The sequence below is a fragment of the Haliaeetus leucocephalus genome, unplaced genomic scaffold, assembly GCF_000737465.1.
Source record: "Haliaeetus leucocephalus isolate CR32 unplaced genomic scaffold, Haliaeetus_leucocephalus-4.0 Scaffold0, whole genome shotgun sequence".
Lineage (NCBI taxonomy): Eukaryota > Metazoa > Chordata > Aves > Accipitriformes > Accipitridae > Haliaeetus > Haliaeetus leucocephalus.
Window position 1 is genome coordinate 21,610,337 of NW_010972436.1, and position 22,880 is coordinate 21,633,216.

Sequence of the window (22,880 nt, forward strand, 5' to 3'; positions counted from 1 at the left end):
AAAGAAGCCCAGCTAGGAGACTTGCATCTCCTCAAGCACAGGGAAGGTGTGGGCTGCAAGTGTCATTAATTTCCCCTTAGTCATGCGGTTTAATCGCTTGAACGCATGTTGTTTTCCACTCGCGCAGCCTTGCAGCTCCTTGCTCATGCAGAACATTGTGTGGAGACAGCAGGCGAGGGTTTGGCCAGTGCTTTCTGCCTCTCTGGGCACAGATGCTGAGGACCTGGAGAGAAGCTCATTTCAGCAGGGTGGTTCTCGCTGGGCATGGAGGACAACCCCATGGGACTCTTGATGTGTTCTGCGTGGTCAACAAGGTTGCATCTTACGTCCACATCTCTTATGTGGGCCCCAGAGCCGCTGCATGGACTGAGCCAAGCCCAAGTTCAGCAAACAGGCAAACCCCATGAAATCTGAAAGCAAATGGACCGTGGGCCACCTTCGCTTCTGCAAGATGAAGGTGGCTCTGTGTAACACCACCACAAGCTGCCATGCTCCAGCATAAGACTTGTCACCAGTGGATGCTCTCTGATACCTGGCAAGGACCCCCGAGGGAACGAGGGATGAAGAGCAAACAGCATCCAGCAGACCCAGAGTGTGCGCATCGGCGGCAACTCTGTCAGCCAGCCTGGCCAAAACCTGACCACTCCAACCTGGGCTCCTTATCTATAGTCCCAACTACCAGCAATAGTACATAAAAATAAAATACACCATTGTTTCTCTGAGGACAATCTTTAGGACACCTCCCCTATAAGGAGTCATGTTAGGAAGGCATCGAGCTGCTGAGACAGAAGAGACTTTCTGAGGCTACTCATCTCGCCCACAACAAAACTGCTGTTTTAATGCTTGTGGGTTTTTTTTTTTCCCCTGGTCCATTGATTCTTCTAATTTGTTGTGTTTCCAACGCTAAAGGATTCTGTAGTTGTTACATGAGTCAGGGCTTTGGGGTGTTGTTTACAAGGTTATTGACAAGTAGCTGCCAGACCTTCTTTGCTGAGTGCTTGAGGGTTTCAAAATGCTGGTGGTATTGACTGCTGGCCTGATCCTGTTCTCAGGTACATCTCTGCAGCTCCTATCAGAATACATGCAGGAGGCCAGGCTCAGGCTGTAATAACTAAGAAATTACGAATGTTTAAAATCTCCCTCATTCGTACAAGTGGATTTGTTGAAAAAAAAAAAAAAAACCACTAAAAAACCAGATGCACAGAAGTTTGTGATGTCATCTGAGAAGTACAAGTGGATTCTCACAAATAAGAGAATTCAGCTATTTGGAAATGGCCAGAGGGGCCGGGGGCTCCTCCAGGCCGTCTTCACCTCCTGACACGCTGAGCACACTCAGTCGTACAAATTCCACTTGAGATGCAAAAAGCCATGGAGAGGAGCTCTCTCTCAGATCTCCCGTGGACTCTGTGTCTCCACCAGGAGCAATGAGCAGCTCCCCAGGAGGTCTGGCACCCCTTCCAGAGCAACCCCAGCCGGCAGGCAGCAGGCAGAGTTACCACGTGTCATACACAATTCCATACTATCCGGAGGGCACGTCAGTATTTCTGGGCCTGCTTTTCAATAAACGCTGTCCTCCTTGGACAAACATGGCAGAACAACACGGAGTTGCCTCCACATCCTCCTTCTGCTCTTTTCAGAAGTTTCCTTCTCTGTGCTTCTGGCTTTCTCTCCCCTGTGCACCATTTTTAGCAATCCTTAGTTGTTTGCTCTCAAAAGCCTTAGTGATTAATGGTCACAATAGCGCCTAACAATTAGCAGATTTCCTCCTTTGGTGGTGTGAGTCAGTCTCAGCCACAGTAAAAACCTCTTGGACCATCCTGGCTAGACTGACATGCAGACATTTCATCAACACAGGCAAGTCTGTGATCTGTCAGGATGTCGAGACGTAATAATGAAAATGGGGACTGAATTATGAAAGTAGAAATATTACTTAGAGATCATATCATCAGATATTCCTGTTTCTAACACTCACTCCAAAGAGCAAATGCATCTAGAAAACCCGTCCGCAGTGACACACTGCTGTATGCCACTAATGCATAATAAGAATGTATTTTTCCATCACCTGGCATAAATATAAACCCACAGCCTGTTGTCAGCTCTCCATGAAAGCCTGTTAGCTAGAGGCACTAAATCTGTAGAAACTTTTCCTGGCAAAAATCTTCTGAGTAATTTGCACTGCAGCTCATTGCTGTGGGTAAATGCTCATTGCAAGGTCATATCGTACCTTTTCAATTGCTAAGGACCTAGACAAGACAGAATTCATGTTGCCCAATTGACTGGATACAGTAGGGCTCCTATAGTAAAATCCTTTTTTTTCTTCCTCCTCCCTCCACCCCCACCCCCGCCATTTAACAGGTTGCTATGGCTGGAAATACAATTTGCTTATCTGTGCAAAGCAGTGAGACAAATCAAGGCTTTCATTATATGCTGATTATTACTCTATTCAAACCTGCTCAAGTAGCTTCCACTTCACCTTTCCTTTAAATTAAAAGTTACAGGTTCTTCCCAACTAATCTATGGGTTTTATGATAGGAGGAAGATGGACAGCCAACCTTGACTCGGGGGATCCATTTCAATAGGTACAGACATATCAAGAAAGTTAGTGATCACAAAACCCTCTGAATTTGACTATCAAAAATTCATTAGACTATTGCAATAGTTCAAGAACACAAGTGCCCAAAAGCAATCTCTTTTAATGTTTCATAAAGAAATATGAGAGATAAGAAGACTGAACAGCCTGTCATTGCTATTAAAGAACTTGATTCTTCGACCCTGTGGACTTCTATCAGCACTTGCTCAAGCTGTCTTTCACGTGAATAACTCACATGATTTATTCACCCTGAGCAGCACCTGCTAGTCACCTAGCATGAGTCGTAATAAACGTCAGTTAATATTGCAAAATAGAGCCCTGCTTTATAAAATGGGAACTGTAGCGCATTGACTGAGTTTAGTTTAGCTCCAAATTTCTTACCCAGTTTAAACTGCTACAGTCATTGAACAGCTATTAAAAACCCACTCAGAGTTTATATTGCCCTACTATGGCAATATTCCCAGAGGTTTCAACCTGAACAGTGATTCAGGATCTGGCTAACTGAGAGATTTAGCTCAATAATGACTCAGAGGATGAATCTGATTTTACAGTACTGAATAATCAGAGGAACTACTGAGATCAATAGAGTTACCCAGGAATAATAAAAAAGAGAGCAGGATAAAACCAGAATTCAAATTCATTTATAGCAATATTTCAGAAAAAATACGCCTATTAAATAACAGAAACATTTATTATTAAGGAAGGTAGTGGCATATAGCAAGATTATGCCACTGTTGGACCAGTGTGGTTTGACTGTGTTTCTCAGAGTGGTGGCACTTGCATGTTGAACAGAAATTCTGTTCTTCCTAGGTGCAAGTCTTGAAGGACCTTCACTATGGACTGGGGTAAGAACACAGAAAAGACAAACATACCTGTAGGGTAACGTCCACCAATCAAAACCTCTTTGATCTCTACTACCAGGAAATACTTTTCTTTTTTTTTTTTTCCCCAGTATTTTTGAGCTATGGACTATTGCGTAGTAATTCTAAATCTCCTGGCAAAAGCTTGCATAGTGACCTTCCTTGGGCCACTTGGAGTTACCCCACCTCTCTTCAGGGAGCTCCAGACCCGAGGCTGAAGCCCACTAGTGCCCAGCAGATAGTTACGGTTGCTCTGGGTACAGGGGCTGTCTCCAACTGCACCACAACAAGAGGGAAACTCGCGTGGTCCCCTGCACCTAGAGCAAGGCCACCGAGTCTGGGTAACTCTCGTTGACATCCACGGCCCGGAAACTCCCATAAGTAAGTGAGATGATAGTAAATAAAACCCAGAGGTTTGCATACGCACAACGCCCGATAGGGAAATACTGGCAAAGCAGAAATCAGCTTGCAGCGAACAACATCTTTGCAACAACGGCTGAAAAGCCCTTTATAGTAGGAATAAGCACATGCCCAGGCAAGGGAAGACAAATGAGGGAAACACCTTGTCTTCTAGTGAGGTGGAAGGAGGTGGAAAGCAAGCTATAGTGAGTGTTTCCATTCACATTTGCAGAGCACAAAGGGTATGAAGGCCCTCAAGGGCCCTGAAGGGGCACCGGTGGGGTGGGCTGGTGTCACCCAGTTCTTGCTGACGAGAGGGGAGATGCTGGGGATTGTCAGGCACCGAGCACTCGGCGCCTTGCCCGGCGAAGGTCTCGTCCGGGACACGTTTCTCATCACAGGCACTACCCCTCCATATGTCTAAATTTGCTAACATTTTTATTTTTGAATTTATGACCACTTTAATTTCCTCCGGGAGTCCAAAGTTGGTGTCTCTAACGACTGCTGGTTTTACTTTAAAGCTACAACAATTAGAGTCTTCTAATGAGAGTTTTAATTGGGTAGTGACTTAAATACCAGATGAGTTTAACTATTCATCCTGGAAATGGAATTCCAGAGATTTAGATTTTTTTTTAATTTTGTTGTATTGATTTGAGTTTTCTATTCCATGTTGTATCTTTTTTCTCATAGCTGTACACCGATTCCACTATTTTTAACTTTTTAATTTCAGCTGACAAAAACCCCATCCATAAACCAGCACATAAAAAATTCTGAAAAAAAAACCCCAAAATGCATAGAAATGTACATATAAACACACACACACACACAGAGCCATGCAGTAACAGCAAAAAGAAATTGTCTGCATAATTGGATCTAAAACTGGTAGGGAAAAAAATTTATTAAAAATGAATATCAGAGAAAGGCAATTCAGAATTTTAAGGAAAAAAAACCCTGATTAATTAACTGCAAATTATAAGTATTACTTTGAATTGCGTTGTACAGAACAGTATCAAATTACTAATTATCCTTGCCCGCTTTGTTCAAAGATCATGAATGTGCATTTTAATTTCCACTGGAGTAAGCTAAATATACTGAGAACCAGCATGTAGAATTTTGCAGAAATCGCTGGGGATGAGGGAAAACTCCCCCATTACCATATAAATGACATGCACAGAGTTATAAATGACACGCAGTAGATCCAGCTCGTATTGTTCCTTAGGATGTAGCAGGCAAATACCGGAAATTATAATAAGGCTTATAACCTAGCAGATAATAAATGTAACCCGTACCCCACAAATCCCCATCTACCAAAGATAATTTAGTCTGCTGTTTTTTGCTGATTAAGGGTGGCTTTGGAAAAAAATATCCTTCCCCTTTCCCCTCTTTATCTGTTGCATTTATTGGCAGGATGGAGATGGCTCCATTTTTATCTACCTAACAGCTCACAATATCTAACGTAGACTAATCTTCCTTTCCAAGGCCCTCATAGCCTGCTCTACCCTTAAACAGTTCCTATTTAGTATCAAGGACAATTCCCACATAAAAAAGACTCATTACAGCCGCTCCTTTTTCCACCGCTATATTTTTACCATGACATCCCCGACGTTAGCAGCACTGCTGTGTTGAGATCACGGCTGACTGGTATCTCATTATTCCCTGCAGCAGCCTGGGGACCGGGTCTGGTTTTGGGGGGTGTTTGCTTGGCACTAGGCACAGCCAGGCTATAGGACATACCAAGCTGGCAAGTACTTTCCCACCACCAGACTACGAAATGTATGTTTTGAAATGCCTCAAAATGTTCAGATGGCAAACATTATCAAAGTGCAAAGAAAATACCATCGTCCTTGCTGAGTAGGACCAGAACTGCTGAGTTGTACTCCTTGCCCTTTATTGTTTATCACTAAAAAAAGTCATTTTCTAAGTCATGTTATTCCTGGAGTATTTGGATGTGGGAGATGCCGATTTTAATATATATTGTCCTTTCTTTCTAAGGCTTCCTTGGATGCCTTTCATCTTTTGGTGGTAACTTTCCCCCCCTGGAAACAAGGCAGCTCTGGGCTGGCTGGACAACCCTTCCCACCGATGACGCACGGCTACGGCAGTCCCGAGGCGAGTACTCTGCCCTGCTCCTGTGGGGACACAGACCCACGTGTGGGAACGTCCATCAGAGAGGGAGGCTGTGATTTACTCTTTGGGTTTCTTCAGAGTGATATTTCTCTGTCATTCCCTCCAGCTCCTGAAGACTGCATGCTCCAGTCTGTGGCTATAAATCCCAATTACATTGTTGGCATGTTAGGTGTGAGTTTTCATCTTCATCAGGCTTAGCAGGATTCCACCAGTATGTGAAAACACTTAAAACGTGGTTACATCATGATTACACAGACTTTTATTATTTTTCAGTGTGAAGAGCATTTCTTTAAGGAGTACTAACAGGATATCTGGTTTCTCTTTTGCAGATCTATGTTCACGAACTGAATAAAGGGACCACAATATACTGCTATAAACACAACCACCTGGTTGACTAATTGCCTGTAAATTATCTTTCTGTGCCTTATGTACTCAGAGAGCTGGCTTAGTGCCGTTTTAAGTCCAAATCCATAACCGGTATAAATAATGTATCTAGTGATACATACTAACTAAGGATTCAGTTCTTGGTTTTCAATGTAATACAAAGATATGTAACGATGTTATAGAATCATAGAATCATTTAGGTTGGAAAAGACCTTCAAGATCATCGAGTCCAACCACCAACCATGCCCACTAAAACATGTTCTGAAGTGCCTTGGCTACGCTTTATGCTTGCCCACTTTATGCTTGCCTTTACACTTGCCCACTAAGGACTCATGAGTTCGAAGGAGCCAGATCCACTCCTTTTATACCTGTGAATGCACTACATGATTCATTATTTTCCACTTGAAACCAAAACCAGACATTTACTTAGGAAAACTGTGCAGCCAAGTGACTGTTTTATGCTTTCTTTCCTTTTTCAAGTGAATGAATGAAGTGAAGTCAGACAGGAGAAGTGACTCTTGATCTTCAGGCACATTTTAGCTGCTGCATTGAAGGCAAAGGGCTAGTTTCTCTTCTAAACCATCTCTCAGTTGTGCTTTCAAATGCATACTTTCTCCTAGATGAGAAGAACAGGTCAAACACAGGACAGCGCTGGTCAGGGACAGTCTCTGGATGTCCCAGGAAAGTTATTTCGCTGGAACCAAAGCCAAATGCTTTGTGATCTGCTGTTTGCTACCAAGCACTCAGCAGACTTGCATTTGTAATTTCTACATAGTCCAAGCAAATAATTCATGCAGGAGAACATCACTTCTGGAAGGGGAACAGAAAGGTTGGCTGGTTTAATCCTAATATGCTTAGTCAGGGACAGTGCTTGGGCTTTAAGCAACATGGCTACATCCATCATGTTGCTGCTTTCCTCCTCTCCCAGGGAAAGGAGCTGTGCCAGGACTGGATTCTGCAGTGGCCCTTTTGAAGACTCAGTGGGATGGAGGAAGACAAACCTCTTGGCTTCCTCACTCCTCCTGCAGCTTCTTTCCTTCCCTGCTGTGCTGCGTGATCTGCTCATTAAAGATGACCTTGGGCCTCGGTAATGAGTAGATCATGTACTACAACACTTCCGAATGGCAGCTCACGCTAGAAGAAAATCATTGTTACGTCTGCATTTCTGTCCTACTGCTCCCACTTCTCATCTGGCACCACATGCTCTCTGCTAACAGAGCCAGAACAACCCCGTTAAAGTTATCGTGTCTCCTTTTTGGGGTGATTATTCTGTCTTGCATCATTTTAAATTTCACTAAAGCACTGAAACATTTCTGATGCATGCCAGGCTTTCATGGTTCACTATTTGTCAGGTCAGCATCCAGTTCAAATTCTTCTGACAAGCAAGGTCAAAATCAGATGCCCAAAATTCATAGGTAGGCTTTTAAACCAGAGATGCCCTGCACACAGACTTGGGGTGTTGGTACTCAAATAACATAACATTTTAACAGAGTTCAGCATTCCCAAGAAAGGGGTTTTTAAAAGAACCCTGAGTTCGTGAGTGGGCAGATGTGAACTTCTTGTTCATCTCAATGTGTTGTCACTTAAGTCGTTCAAGCAGAAGGATGACAACTTCTCCCACTGCTGCTCCAGGCCTGGTGTTTATCAGCGGTACCCATGAGCCAGAGCAGCAGCTTCAATGAGAGACCTGGCTAAAATGGGGAAATTCAGGGGGAAAATCCCAAATCTACTTCCTTCTCCATAGTGCTGGACAACAACCACATCTACTCCCTGAACCTTCTCCTGACCCTTCCATCCCACCAGGTTTTTTTTAACCCCAATAGTTGATGAGACTTCCACAGTTGTACCAGATGCCAAATATTAGAGAAAAGAGCTGAGAAGCAGGAAAGGATCCTAAAAAACCTACATTTGTCTGGAAAATATTTTCTTCAGGGTATCACTACACATGATACAATCTGGGCAAGAAGTGCTAAATCACAGGGCTTTTAGACCCTTATCGAGAGCTTCCACGCATATAGACCTGTGGGCAGCACACAGGGTGCTGGGAGGAGAAGGGTAGAGAGGAAGGAGAGAAAAAAGCCAAGGTAATTTTAAAGAACCATAATTAATCCTTTCCCTCCTCATGTACTGCAACTTTGTGCCGTGCCTCCGAGGGGCAGCACAGCCTCAGCTATCACACCTGAAAGCTTTAAGCTATTGGGGACGCAGCTCTTGCCTCCTGTCCTAGTCTCACGATTTCTAGCCTGCTGATGATACTCCAAAATAATACATAACAGTCTCTGGGTTAGTATGGGTCAGTTCAATAACCAAGTGAAGTTTAATTTTTAAAATGAGATATTGAATCTTTCAAGTCATCTCTGTGTCTACAGTCTGAGGCAGAGACTGGAAAATCAAAACAAATGTAATAAATACAATGATCTCCAGATAATTCTCATCAAGTAAGATTTATTTTGATGTCTGTTTTCAGACTGTTGCTCTCAAGTTTAAAAGCACAGTAGCATGAAAATATGATGTTTTGCTTTTAGGAGCTGTTTTTCTTTGGTTCTATTTCTTACCAGTTTCTCAAATCTTTAATCTAGCTATCTTGAAAGCCTCCTTTAAAGAATTGCCTTTGATCTAGTCTTATGCAGCAGCAACCAATGCTGATTTTTTTTTTCCTGCTATTGTTGTTAAATCAAATACAAGACAATGACTCAACTTTGAGGAAAAGCAAAACTAACGTAGGAGGCAAATGCTTGTGAGTCATAAGTGTAAAAAGGGAAGGACTGAAGTGATTTGCTCCTATTTTCTGGGATTTGCAAGTCAGGTAAGAGCCCATCAGCCCCTCCACGATACAGAACAGAAGTAATAGCCTGGCAGAGCTGGGGCAGCTTTAAGAGCAGACGTTTGCTTTCTGCTGGTAGGGTGCCTCATGGGTTGGAAAGGTTCCTGCTCCTGTTGAAATCACTTGGGACCAACCCAGGCTTCCTACACAACGACCCACATAGACACATCTCTCCAGCCGTGCATCCCTCATGCCCTGTGACCAAATCTGACGGGGACCTGCCAGGGGTCTGTGCCGGAGGCGATCCCAGGAATGTGCTGAAAACAGTCAGATCTGGGTTTTCGTGCAATGCTCTGCATTTTATTTGGTGTCTAAGGGCCAAGGTGAGACTCTCACCTCGGTTTTGTGTCCTAATTTCTCTCATCTCATCTAAAACCAGGTCAATATTTGTGCCTCAGTTTGCCTGTTTCTAAAAAGATGGTAATAACTCCTGTTCTACCAGGACATTATGTGAAGTTTTATTAATTGATGGTTGCAAAAGGCATTAAGATCGAGACAGAATAATTGCCTCAGTGAAGGTCATAATTAGACATGTACCAAGAGATACAGCTGAGCGTCATCTGCGGTGCTCATTTAATCTCATTCTTGTATTTTAGCTACAAGTGTGGGGGTACTAAGGAGGAGAGCTGTTCTTACAAAGGTGACCGCTGTATTTAGCACGAAGTTTAAGCACTTTGTGACGCTGACACCCGAACAATCCCGTGCGAGTAATATTATACAACTTTTAGAGACAAGAGAAAGGTTCACACTCCAGTGAAGACAAGAAACGGGCCTTGCGGTGGAGCAGGACAGACCTCTCTGAAGGGGAGGAGAGCGAGGCCATCAGCAATCCCTGGTCTGGGAGGAGAGGCTTGCCCGGCTCTCCTTGGCTGCAGGTCAGCTCAGGGGCCAGCATCAACCTGACCAAAAAGGGGATTGTGAAAAACTCATCCGACTCAGGCTGTGAAATCATGCTCTTGAATCCTAATAATTTCTCCAGCAACTAGTTGTCACATCACGAAGAATTACGATCTGAAGTTGGGGAGGAAAGAACAAGCTGACACACTTTTGTGAATCCCAAATCCTGCTGTAGGCAGAACTGGAAGACTTTCTGTTTGAAAAATAATTATATTTCTACGTAGTGTGTGCTAAAAGTTCTTGTGAAACACTAAAGCTCATATTTCTAAGTGTGATAGAACCGGGAAGTATCCCACAATTATCAGAAGAATTTGAGAAAAATCAAAATTAATGCAGAAACTTTAGAGATGATTTCAAGAAGACATGCAACAGAATGATGGATTTTTGTACTCATAAAAGCTTATAAATGACCTCATTTTTAAAAGAGAACTTTCTTTATTCTTTTCTGCACTCTGCTCACTTTTCTGCTGAATATTTTATGTAACAGAGTTTTGAATTGAAATTCAAGCCAACTCCCACCCCCCCCCAAACACACCACCAAAGAATTGACCGTACATACTAATCAAAAGCAAAATGGGATTTCATCTCACGTTACTTCATTCTAATCAGGATGCTATTTGCATGCTATATTTTTCCAGCAAATCACACAGATTTCTGACTGTTTGCAGCACTCCTATCAAATCCTGACGGTGAAGGTAGCTGGTCCTAGATCTCCGTAGTTTTACCACATGGTGGCAATACAATTTCCACCTTTCTGCTAAGGAGGTGAGTTGTCTCTGATTTCCTCCTTCATCACTTCTTACTCACTCTAATGATGATATTTGTAGGTGGCAATTACAGTCTTCTGAGTTTCTGCTTTCCATTTCCTCTATAAATTTAATAGAGTATTGTTGGGTTTATTTTTCAAATAAACTCTGCAACATTTCCAAGGACATTAAACCCTGTTATGTAAGAGTTTTTCTTTCAGCTAATGCAATACCGCATGTTTCTCTGATCTCTAATGAAGTTTTGAGGACCACTCTGGAATTATTCCTTTTTGCCAACAAGCATTCATACGCGCTTCCGTATTAACTCTTTCCCTCCAAGATAGTACCTCTCTCCTTTAGTCTATGTTGTGTTTGTTGCCTCGTCGGAATTGGGGGAAAAAAAAAAAAAAAGAGTCTCAAATGATTTAATACCAGCTTAAAAAGAATATATCAAACACAATAAAGAAAAATTAGGAATATGTACATAACAACAACAACAAAAGAAAACAGTAAAAGATTCAACCTGGAAAGGAATTACAGATGCATAAGAAAAGGTGATCCATGAGAGATCAGGCCTTTATAAACCACACTAAGGAGTAAACTTGTAGTCTTCATTTTAAATGACTGTTACTGAGAAAATGATAAAAGAAAAATCTATTTGTTACTACTTCAATTTAAAACCAGTATGTAGAGAGAGTCTAGATCTAAAGTACGATGTAAACCTTTTTTCTGCATTTTTGAAAAAGTGTTGATACTTCTCAGACTGAAATATAACTATTACCAGTCTCAGTAGAAAGGTACAATTCTCTGGTCCCCAGCCCAGGCACCACAGATTTAAGGCTTAATTGGTTATATGCAAGAATATAGCACTATATAAGTCAGTAGAAACACTCAAAACCAAAAAAAAAAATCTTGAAACAAAACTCAGAGAAGTTTAAGGTATCAAATTCTGCTTAACTGTATAACTTTGGTCCAGATCTAGTATATAAATCAGGGTATTGTACATATTAAATGCAATTGTAATTGTGAATTTTACATCTACTTTTCTGGCACATTCGTGTGAATTATGGGAAATATTTTTCTGCTAATAGATTGGAATTCAAATACTCTGCCCAGCGGACTGTAGTGGTTGCCCTTCGCTGTATAATCACCACTTGGTGTAGCTTACATCCACATGGCCACTACAGTTGCAAAACCATTTAGGAGACCTAGCTACATCACAGGAAATTTTATGGATAAAAACACAGGTCACTTGATAGTTTGCTTTGGTACTACATGATGCTTCCGCTCTCATTAAAATCTAAAAAATCCTTTAAAAGTGAAAAGCGATTCCTTCAAAGTCCACAATTAAGGAATTTGTTAATAAAAAGCATTTTAAATAATTATAAATAAATTACAATACTTAGCAGTATTTCGTGTTGCCGTGCTGCTTGACGTGACTCAAAACAATAGACTAACATTTCCCAGTGCAGAGCAACATGCAAGAACTTTCATGGTCTTAAAACTTCTTGGTTTGGAGATTAGGGCACAACAAATTTTCAGTCATTATCCAGGGAAAAAAAAAAAAGAGAGAGAGAGAAAAAAGAAGGTAGTCTAATCATAATTTTCTGGTATGCAAACAATAGCTTGTCAAGCCAGTAGCACAAGCTGTCTGAAAGTGTGATCAGTCAGCACCAAGAAGACACAGAAGAACACAGAAACGGCAGTGATCCCTTTAGAAGAAAAGAACTGGGAAGAACAGCATCAAATCCAACTCTGCATGGCCCGGCTGGGCCATGGAAATATTTCTCGAAGTAGGAAATTCAGTTTGCAATGGAAGCAGTGGAAACCAGGCAAAGAGGTTGGGGAAAACATAAGCGATCGGTGCTGCTCTTGCTGGAGGCTGCAGACCTGAGCAGACGTAGAAACTCTGGTTTATTCCTCAGCCTTATCCCCGGTGCGGTAGCTATGGTCTGGCTCTGCCTTGGTAGGCAATGAAACCTGGCTTGTGATGTATCACCCCACCTCCAGAAAATCCAGAAATCACGGTGGGTGTAGGCGAGGTCTGCAGGGAGGCAGAAGCAGGGTGCAGGTCGGAGCAGCTCCTGCCGTTGTTTGCCGTGGATTTGAAGGAAAACATCTACTGGTTACAGCGTTGCTCGGTCCCTGCAGTCCTCAGCCTGCGTCCCAGGATACCAGGACATGATTAAAGGTTTCTGCCACCCGCCTGGATTCGGTTCCTGCTGTCCCACACTGGCTGTTGCACCACCGCAGACCGGGCACAGCTGGAACCTCTGCAACGCGCCCTGCTGCAGACCTGCCGTGGTTGCAGGCACTTGGTATCCCCCACGTGGCACGCGACAGCCAAACGCATCCCTGGCCACTTGTATTTTACTACATACCCATCTGAAAGTTTTAAGATCATCTTTAAAATATGCTATTTTCCTCCACTTTTCTAATTACAGTTAACTCTGTGGCATAGTTTCCCCTGTAGACCTTTACCCATTGAAGACTGGAAAACAGCTGGTGCAGAAGGTGCGCCATATGGTAGTTACTTATAGCAACATAAACTAATTGAGTGTTGAGGGTGATACAATCCCTGGATGCTTTATCTCTTAGACACTGCCGGTATGTCAATCTGATCGCTTTAAAGATCTGCCCTAGTTCTTCAGTTCTGCTGATCCAGAGCAAAATCCAGGTAGAGTCACCTGCATGTGCCTTGATTGGTAACAACACTGCAGTCACCACTGGGCTTCTTTGCCCCAGTTTGAAAAATACCTTGTACTGTAACACCCACATCCCTCATGTACTAAAGGTCTGAGGTCCAGTGGAGAACTGGCAACTCGAAACGCTGGTGCAAAAAACCAGTCGTCTTTTCCCAGTACCAGGATCTGAGCACGTTGGTTATCATTCCTCATGCAACATCAAGCACATGCAGCACAGACAGGAATACTGAAGGTCGTTTTTCACACACAAAGATTTAACCTCCTGCCTGTTCTGCTGGAGGAAATGGTGGACTTCAGCTCCACAGGGGCACCCCTCGTCCCCAGCCGGCCCTCGGCAGTAACTCACCCTTTGCATTTCACCGGTCATTACCTCCTCTGCTCTTCCAGTCAAAGACCTGCTCCAACCTCTGACTGCTTTCCAACTGGTATTAGGATTTGGAGTTGTAGTTTTTCAACTCTGTTTCAGTTTGGTTCTTCATCTTTTTTTTTTTTTTTCATTAGGAGAGCTGACATCATACACAAATTATGAGCTGACTTCTGTCATTATTTCTGATACTCTTTTGGTTTTCCTACTATTGTACAACAATGGATAGGCCAACTCTCTAGTGAGAATCACATATCTCAGCAGAATTTTAATCTCTTTCATGTAGCTTTCACTAGTTCTAGTTTGGACAGCGTACATTCATTTTTGCTTTTTTTATTTCTTACGGCACATAGTCTTTATTCAGGCCAAGGAGCAGCGAGACAAAGAGGATGGCTATTTAAACAGCCTGCAGTTTTTGCACTGGCTCCTCAATTTCCATAAGCAAGGCTGCACCAAAGAACAACTGATGCATCAAGAAAAAAAACCTACAGAAATTTACTTTTCAGGTCAAATTGATGGAATTATGCACTAACATAAAATTTCTATGGCTATCATTCAATTTGGTTGTTCTTTCTGTCCTTTTAACCACTTCTTGACTGCAGCACTTCAAAAATATTAAGCTTCTTTAATTTCTTTAAAATATGTTTTTCAACAGAAGTTCATGGACATCCTCAGAAGAAGAAAACCACCCATTTCCCTCAGGGGAATAATGAGACAAATGTAAATTTATCACAATAGAGCACTCCATTCCCTACACCTACCTTATACAAGCAGGATATGTGTATTTACCCAATTGTATATAAAAACAGGTACTCTGTAACTTCTGAAGGGGTATTTCAAAAGCCCCTACAGTGACTTTGTAACCTCAGAGCCAACATGTCTAACTGCAAAGAGATCAGAAAAAGCCATCAAAACTATACATAAAATCATATAATTGTAGATCTAGAAGAAGCCCAAAGAAACCCTCTAATCCCCGCCTTGCACTGAAATAGGATTGATGTTTATCTCAACAACTTACAACAAAAATCTGTCTAATTAACTCTTAAAAAACCCACAGGAGAGACATCCCTATAGTATCCCTGGGCAACATGCCCTAACAGATATATTTTCCCCCAATATTCATGTACATAGATTTCATGCAAATTAACCTAATTTCTTTTAATCTTCCACAGTATTCTGCAGCCTGAAAGACTCTTATGTGTGTCACAGCCACCACGCTCAATTCTATCGACACAGAAAGGATGCATCTTTGTTTTACCTGCAGTGAACCTGATCACCTAAATGCATTCTCTGTGTTTTATCATATCAAACCACAGATATGATTTTATGGAGGAAAAATCTAGCTCTCGAAACTGAGTGAATTTGCAAATACTCTGTAACATTCACACTCTTTTTCTGCAAATAATGTTAATTTAATATTTCCTTTGCAACAAATATTACAGCAAGACCCTTGCATTTGGCACCCTGGTGCAGATCCAGAGCACCACCATTAGCTTCTGTGGAGTTATTCCAGACTTCAGATTAGCACAGCATAGGTGAAAACCTGTTCTGCAACATTTAAAGTGCTAGAATACTAATTAGTTATTAAAAATACCAGCATAATCAGAAAATGAGGACACAGATCTCCAGTACAGTATTTAACCCAATGCTACTGTAAATGACTTGGGTGCAGAGAAACAGAACTCACGTACAAGCAGAAAACCCTAACAGCTCTGTTATACAACTTTTAATACACCATTTCGTGGAAGTATTTGACTCAGTGCTACACTATCCATTTTCAGATACCTACCAGGTGCTACTTTCATACTCTGACACCCTTTTACAAATATTTTATTTGTCAATTTTTCATTTTTATTCATGTACTCTTGCTAAAGCAGAGTAGTAGCTAACTAATTGGGTTTAATTTGGTTGCAAAGTGGGTAGCTCTTTTCCTACGTAGGGTAGTGAAGAGGTAACTGTATCCCTGACAAGGCAGTGGCAGTGAAATAACAGTGGAAAAGAGAAGAGACTCTACCACAGCAGCTGGTTAAATTTTGTGGGAAGTTGCACATCTCAACTAAATCTGCAGAGATCAGAAAACTTAGTCTGGATTTAAACTGCTGTAACTGAACACAAGTCATGCTCTCATGTTTGCTATATAGACTGCAAATCTGTTGCCAGGAAAAGATTCATACACATTTCACTAAGTTCTTTAATCACATAGCCAAGCAGACCTAAACAAGTCACTCACAAACTGTTGCGATGCAGACGAGTGTTGCCTTATCTTAAAAGATTAAATTACTTGCAAAGTATGACATTTTTATTTCTACTATTATCTCAAGTATACAGAAATCATCCAACGATGATTGGATGATTTCATCCAACAAAGAAACAATTTCATCCAGCAAAGAATGAATTGCAAGAGACTGCAAGGAACTATAAGAAACTACCTAAAATATTACAGAAACAGTTCAGACTTACTTAAAATCGTCCCTCTGGCTGTGACCAGACTGGCATTATATCTGGAAGCACAGTACCTAATTCTAGAAAGAAGAATTTTCTTTTCCCTTATCAGCCTGAGCTGAGCTATTATCGAGGTCCTGCCTCCAAGCATGATGCCAAGCCAAGCATCAAGGCTCAGAGCTCTTCCTGAAGAAACGCACTTTTAAATAGGACCTCTGTGAAAGCAGAGTGCACACTTCAGGGCAAACACAAGCAACTTCACTCGCTGAACACCTCTTGAGTTAGAGTACTGGCAGCTGCTGACTGACCAGTGGCATCAGGACGGACATCTGGCTTCCTTCTACCTCTCCAAGGAGATCACTGACCACAGTAAATAATATTCTGTCTTCCTTCCAAAAGCCATCCTGAAGCCTGAATGATGGCAATCCAAAAATTAGAGGATGACAGGTGTTGGGTTTGGCTGGCAGCCCCCTTCCAACCAACCTTCTCCAGAAAGGGAAGGTTAAACACTGGGCTAGAGCTGGCAAGGTTTATCGTGTTGCAGTGCTGGATTTTGAAGCCAGTCCAGATAACGGCACATTTCAAAGTTTTCAGGAGCTTGCTGATTTCTAGGCAGGCATTTGCAATGTGCATTGTAAATGGTTCAATTTTCCCTGACCTTAGCCAACTGAGAAGGGCAGAAGCCTGTTCCTGGTGATGTAATCTATAATGGGAGATTCCCTATGACAGGGAAAACTCTGCCAAAGAAGGAAGGTGAGGGAACTTCTGCCAAACCTTTCATGACATGATCTGGTGAAATTTAAGGCACTCTTCCTCTGCTTTAACATGAATAAGGCAAAATAATGTTGCATCTAGTTCATCTTTCTTGCAACAGAATTATGTATGGTGGAAATACCCAGTTCAAACACACGGCTGAGCTGCTCTTCATGCTAATTCTGACTGCAACCGAAATGGCCAATTTTTATGCACATTTGGTATAAATGAGCATGTAAATATGGGTGCACCAAAAAATAGTCACCTCCATTTTCAATAGGCAGCTAAATAACGGTTAACTGGGAATTGTATGGCCCCAAGTGCTACACAACAGCTGCATGTACTCAATGGGCAGCACTGAATGATGTCCAAAATGCAGAACAGAGGAAAGCTTTCTATTTTAATATGGTGGCAATGTCACTGAAGCACCACACTGGCTTTGCTACCTCACCTGAACAAGCACAGAAATGAGGGAACAAATTCCACACAGCTTCCCCAAAAGCCCTGAATAATATCAGCACGCACTTGAGGACAAACTAGTGATTTTTAGACTTGGCGTGCATTTGTGGCACTGACGCTGTTTCCCAGTTCCCTCCCCCCTTCACCCCACAGCAGATGTGTATAACTGCAAATTTATCCACATCCATGAAATATTTGCTTTGTGACTGAAAATGTGAAAGTTCTTAAAAACAAATTAAAATCTATATTCACTGTCCCAGTGATTTTTCACATATCTTGTCAAAAAGGAATAATATGTAGTCCCATTCAGGCTGACCCTTTTTACTTTCTGAAGCCCTGGCTTTAGCATTCTTTCAGCAAGAGATTTATTTATCCAGAGTATCTTAAAAAAATTCAGTGATGACTCAGTCTAATTCTTCATCTCATCCTCCCCCACCAGGTCTTGGAGCTACTAATTACTGCGAAAGGTTAGCCCTACACTGTGAAATATTAGGATGTCTGATCTCCTTCTCCGGTGGCACTGAACAGGAGTTACTTGCTTGCAGCCTAACTATGAATATCCCTTTTCAAATTCAGGTATAATTTGATCATCAAAGTTCCTGTTTCCAAGCAGAAGTTCAGAGTTCTCATATTATACAATGAAAAATGGAGCACACGGACAAATTAGGTAAGGCACTGTTTCAGCAGACTTATCTAGCATTTTCCCAATATTAGGACCATTTCCAGAGTCCCAGGATTAATACTTCTAAACTGAAGAACTATATCTACTTCAGTTGCTTGAAATACCATAAGCATAAAAGATACCGCTCAAAATAACTGCTATTTGATTTGGCAGCTGCTAACAGGCACTGCACTTCTGAGACCAGCCATGCATGTTCTAAATATACCCTCTGATTTTTGTGAGAGGCTGATTAAATTATGGAAAAGATTTTTCTTTATTACTGTGTTCTCTTTCCTCTCTTTATAAAGTCTAGAAAAGGAACAGAACCACTATTAGCATGAATCAGCCAGTAGCTTTGGATGTGTAGTTCCCATAAGCTCAGAGTTTCAGGGAAAGGTATGTGAGGGGAAATTGGGAGCCTTTACTAGATCTTGCAGCAAAAAATTCTGCAGTTTCATTGTCTTAATGACGATGACATCCTGGCCTCTCCCACCAGGTGTCACTGCGAAGTCACATAAGAGGATCTGTTGGTGATAACGTAAGATGCAGGCGGAATGAAGATTAATAAGGCATACGAATCATCGCTAAAAAAGAGTCCTTTTTTCACTCCTCCTCTTGCTCTCTAGCCACAAATAAAGCAGAGCAACACCGCTGTGCATTAAGCTCAACAGAGCAGAGTATCAATTTTAAATAATGGATATGTATAGCTCATATTGCGTAAGAATTTTCAATGCGTGCCATGTGAGCTGGGACTGGTGCTTGGCTGCCAGATGTGGTTCTCTCTGACGTGAGGATGAGGAGATGTCCGGGTGAGACCTCACAGCCATGATGTCAGGACTACGTCTGGAATGGGGACGCTCACTTGGAGATGATCTTTAGAGACGTAGAGGACAAACCCTTTGATCGCTCTGACAGTGACATGAGATGAGGGATTAACTCACATGCAGTTCTTCCTTTTGCATCCAAAGTCCCTAAACCCCAAATATGTGTCCCGCAGACCAAGGTGCAAAAATAGCTTCTAAGGCACTTCTTTTACAACTAAGGACACGTGCAGCAGACCAGAACGAAACCCCTCAGTTTCACACTCCGTGGATGGGATAGACCCATCTATAGGTGAAAATCCTGCCTTCCCCTCCCCATGACGACAGGCGCACACATCCCCCTGTCGCGTCCTGCTCCCCCATGATTTCCGAGCACACGCTTCGCAGCAGAGCCTAACTCCAGAAGTCGTCTCCCTCTGTCTGTGAACACAGACTTGCTCAAAGGAGGTAACACCGGGACTTTGTAGTAGTGCAGCCCGCAACAGGTCCCTCTCCTGCTCAGCAGAGCCAAGTAAAGGGACCCTGAATTACCCTGCTGGTCCTTCTGCTCCATTCCCCAGGACTCAGCATCACACAATCCCAACCTCAATGAGCTTCTAAACTGCAACCCAGGGACACCACAACCCTCTCTTTGTCATTTAGCAGGATCACACAGGTGACCTCTGGCAGAGCCCTTCGCTGCCATCCTTTCTCACAACATCTGAACAGTTTCTCCAAGTGCCTGGTAGCAAATGAAGATGCTTTAATTACACTATGACAGAATTCATTTCTGTGGAAGAGTGCTCTAACAAAGTGTTTAAATGAAATGAATTTTACCTGCACTTTACTTTTCAAAATGTACATTACTTTTATTAAAGTACTATATATATAAAGAACATATAAATACTCTTATCCGAGCGCTTTGAAAGTACTTTGTGCTACACCACCACTTGTTTTAAAATTATCTTTAAGACTCATTGTTGCTAAAACATATTCTCAAACCAACAAGCATACAGCAAAATGAAATATAAAGCACTCTTTGCTGGTGCTATGCATTTAAATGCTTAGCTGGTTTCAGCTGCAAAACTTTAAACTCCCTTTTATAGGATATCACTCCATTTTAGTATAAGCATCTATCAGGCACAGCTCTGAAAATGTTAAGTCAGACTGCGAAAACATTGTCAATGCTTATTTTAGTAATAAAACCCATGTTTAATCTATGCTTTCATGTTACAGTAATCTATGTATCAATCTATAACCTTCCAGCTAAATGCACTAAGTAGATTAAGCTCTGATTGATTTGAAATGTTTTTCACTGTATTATCAAAAGTCTACAGATCAGCATAAATACCTCGAAGAAATTTTTTCCCCTTTGGCAGATTTACAAAAGCAGAGCTTAACTTGAATTGAAATGAACTTCTGCATTTTTCCAGGGCAAAAAGCCTGTCAAATCTACTCTAGATCTGCTCTGCTTCCGGACTTAGTAAAAACCTGTGATTAATAGTACAGTGCATCTATTCTGTTGTGACAAAAGCAATCACGTTATGAGGAAGAGTGTTCCCTCTGGGTCTACCATTCATATGAAGCGTCAGGAGTTACCCCAAACGGTGGCACTGCTGGCACTGCCATCCGCACGGTGCACCGTGCAAACGGCTCTCCGAAAGGGTGAGGGGGACTTTTGTTGATGTGCTCTTGCTGATTACGATAAAAGACCTTAAAAATTGGCTTCCTCAAATAGAAAACATCAAGGTTGGGCTTTGGGGGGGCGTGGGGGGGGGGGTTTGTTTTTTTTTATCTGCATTTAGGGAAAGTGCGAAGCAGGTCGTGAGCTGTCAGAGTAACCCAGCTCGGCTGCCGCTGCCGGAGGTGGTGAACTTCAGCACCAAAAAGAGCATGCGAGGGAAGAGGAGTGCACTGAACTCTCCGTGATCCCGTTGCAGCGTTTCTCGCAGCTCCTTTGCAGACTATCTGCCGGAGATGGCTGCACAGATGGAATGAGATTTCTACATATGCTCAGCGTTCATCTCAGTAGCTCGCTGAGACGGCAGCAGTGCAAACAAACATGGGTCTGAGCATCCCACCCAGCTCTGCTAGGGAGGTGGGGAAGACATGTCTATAAACATCAGTGGGAATGGGGGAAGAGGAAAAATAGCCTTGAGGTGGTAAATTTCGATCCTTGCCTAGATATCAAGCAACTCCAATCAGGTGAGTTTGGATTTAAAATGTTGTTTCTGTTTATCCCACCGAAGAGGAGGCACCCAAGAAAAGGAGAGAATTTGGAAAAATAAAGGTGCCAGTAAGAGTGTGTCAGCAGAGCATCCCAGCTGCTGCTAAGGTTGAACTTCAGCCTCACTGACGGCGATGCCTGAATTCCCATGGACTCCAGTGGGGAGGTGTCATCCATCTCCCAGTGGTCAGTACCCATTTACCACAACGAAATACTCGATTTCTTCTGGGATCCCGCTCCATCCATCCACGCGTTCAGAGAGCTGACATCTGAACACTGCATATCCATACGATCCCGTGGCCTCGCAGCTTGATCATGCATCTGCCATGAATTCTCAGCCCTGACTCCAGTCCCAGGTTTACGTCCGTGAGGACTGCACAAGTGATGCAGTGCAAGAGCAGGAGCTTAGCTCATACAGTCTAGTTCTGGATTTGATTTTGGCTTCTGCACCCCATTACCTGGGAATGTTTATATCTCAGGTTTTCCTTTGGGTCCTTCTACACCTTGCATGTGAAGAAAGAGAAGGTTTTATTTCAATATAAGCCATACTTGGACAAAAAGTGGCATTTCCAGAGGGATGCTATATCCAGATTTCTGCAAAGCGTACTCCCAGTGAACAGCAGGTTCAGTGGTCCTACTCTGTACACGCTGCTCAGGGAGATTACAGAACCTGGCTTGGTATATCCAGACTGTATTTGATCATAGATTCATTTCTTATCCCAGTACATTAACATAAAGTTAACAAGAAAGTTCATTATAAAGGACAAACCTGAAAGTCAATGTCAGCCAAGAAATTGCCTGAGCAATTCGGTAATTGAATAAAAAGATGCGTCAGCAAAACAAGTGTCATCATGGGCTTGCCGGCGTGCTTGGAGTTCACCAGCTTGACAAACTCCTCTCAGCATGGTGCTGTGTGCGAGACTCTACAAGAAGACCTTATGTACTAAATTATGTTTATCAGCAAAATACAGGTACTCATATGCACATTTGACCTACAGAGTCAAACAGGCCTGCCAGCAACTTCAGCAACAAATTAATAAATAAAGAAAAATTAAAGAAAATTAGCATTTTGTAACATCTTAGCCACTCCTCTGGTTACAGAGTGCTTCACAAGGAGGACATTCACTTGCAAATATTCCGTGGTACAGTGTAAACACACATTTAAATATAAAAAGTAATCTAAACTGCTACCAGATTTTTCCACTGATGTGTTTGCTGAGTTTATACACTGATTTATGGGACCAGCTTCTCTGGGAGTGGCAAACAAAATAATTTATTTTAATTCCTTCATTTTTGAGTCCAACAGCCCCAGCTTAGCTGTGATACAGAATAATTTAAGGAGTGATTCATATTTTTGCACCAATTAATGGTGAATGGCATTTGGCAACCTATTCTGTTCCATTAAGCCTCAAGGAAACTTGGAGCAGCCAACAGGGAACAGCTAATACATGTATCTGGACACTTCGTTCTGTAGAGGCAAGAAAAGCTTGGGACTGTGCTGGGACCTGCAGGAGAAAATGAGACTTTAGAGGGAAACTGTGTCACAGGAAAGAGACACTGCCAGGTCCCAAAACCAGGATCCTTGTAAAGAGGAACTGCCAGCAACAGAGAGAGGGATGCATGTTGTGTGCATGTTAGATAT

The 22,880-nt window shown here is 42.3% G+C and overlaps 1 protein-coding gene across 1 annotated transcript in view; it reads right to left on the minus strand.

Annotated features, from left to right (window-relative positions):
- Window positions 1-22,880, minus strand: part of DPP6 (dipeptidyl-peptidase 6) — a 259,976-nt gene that overhangs the window by 61,927 nt on the left and 175,169 nt on the right. The gene's annotated exons all lie outside the window — the stretch shown is intronic.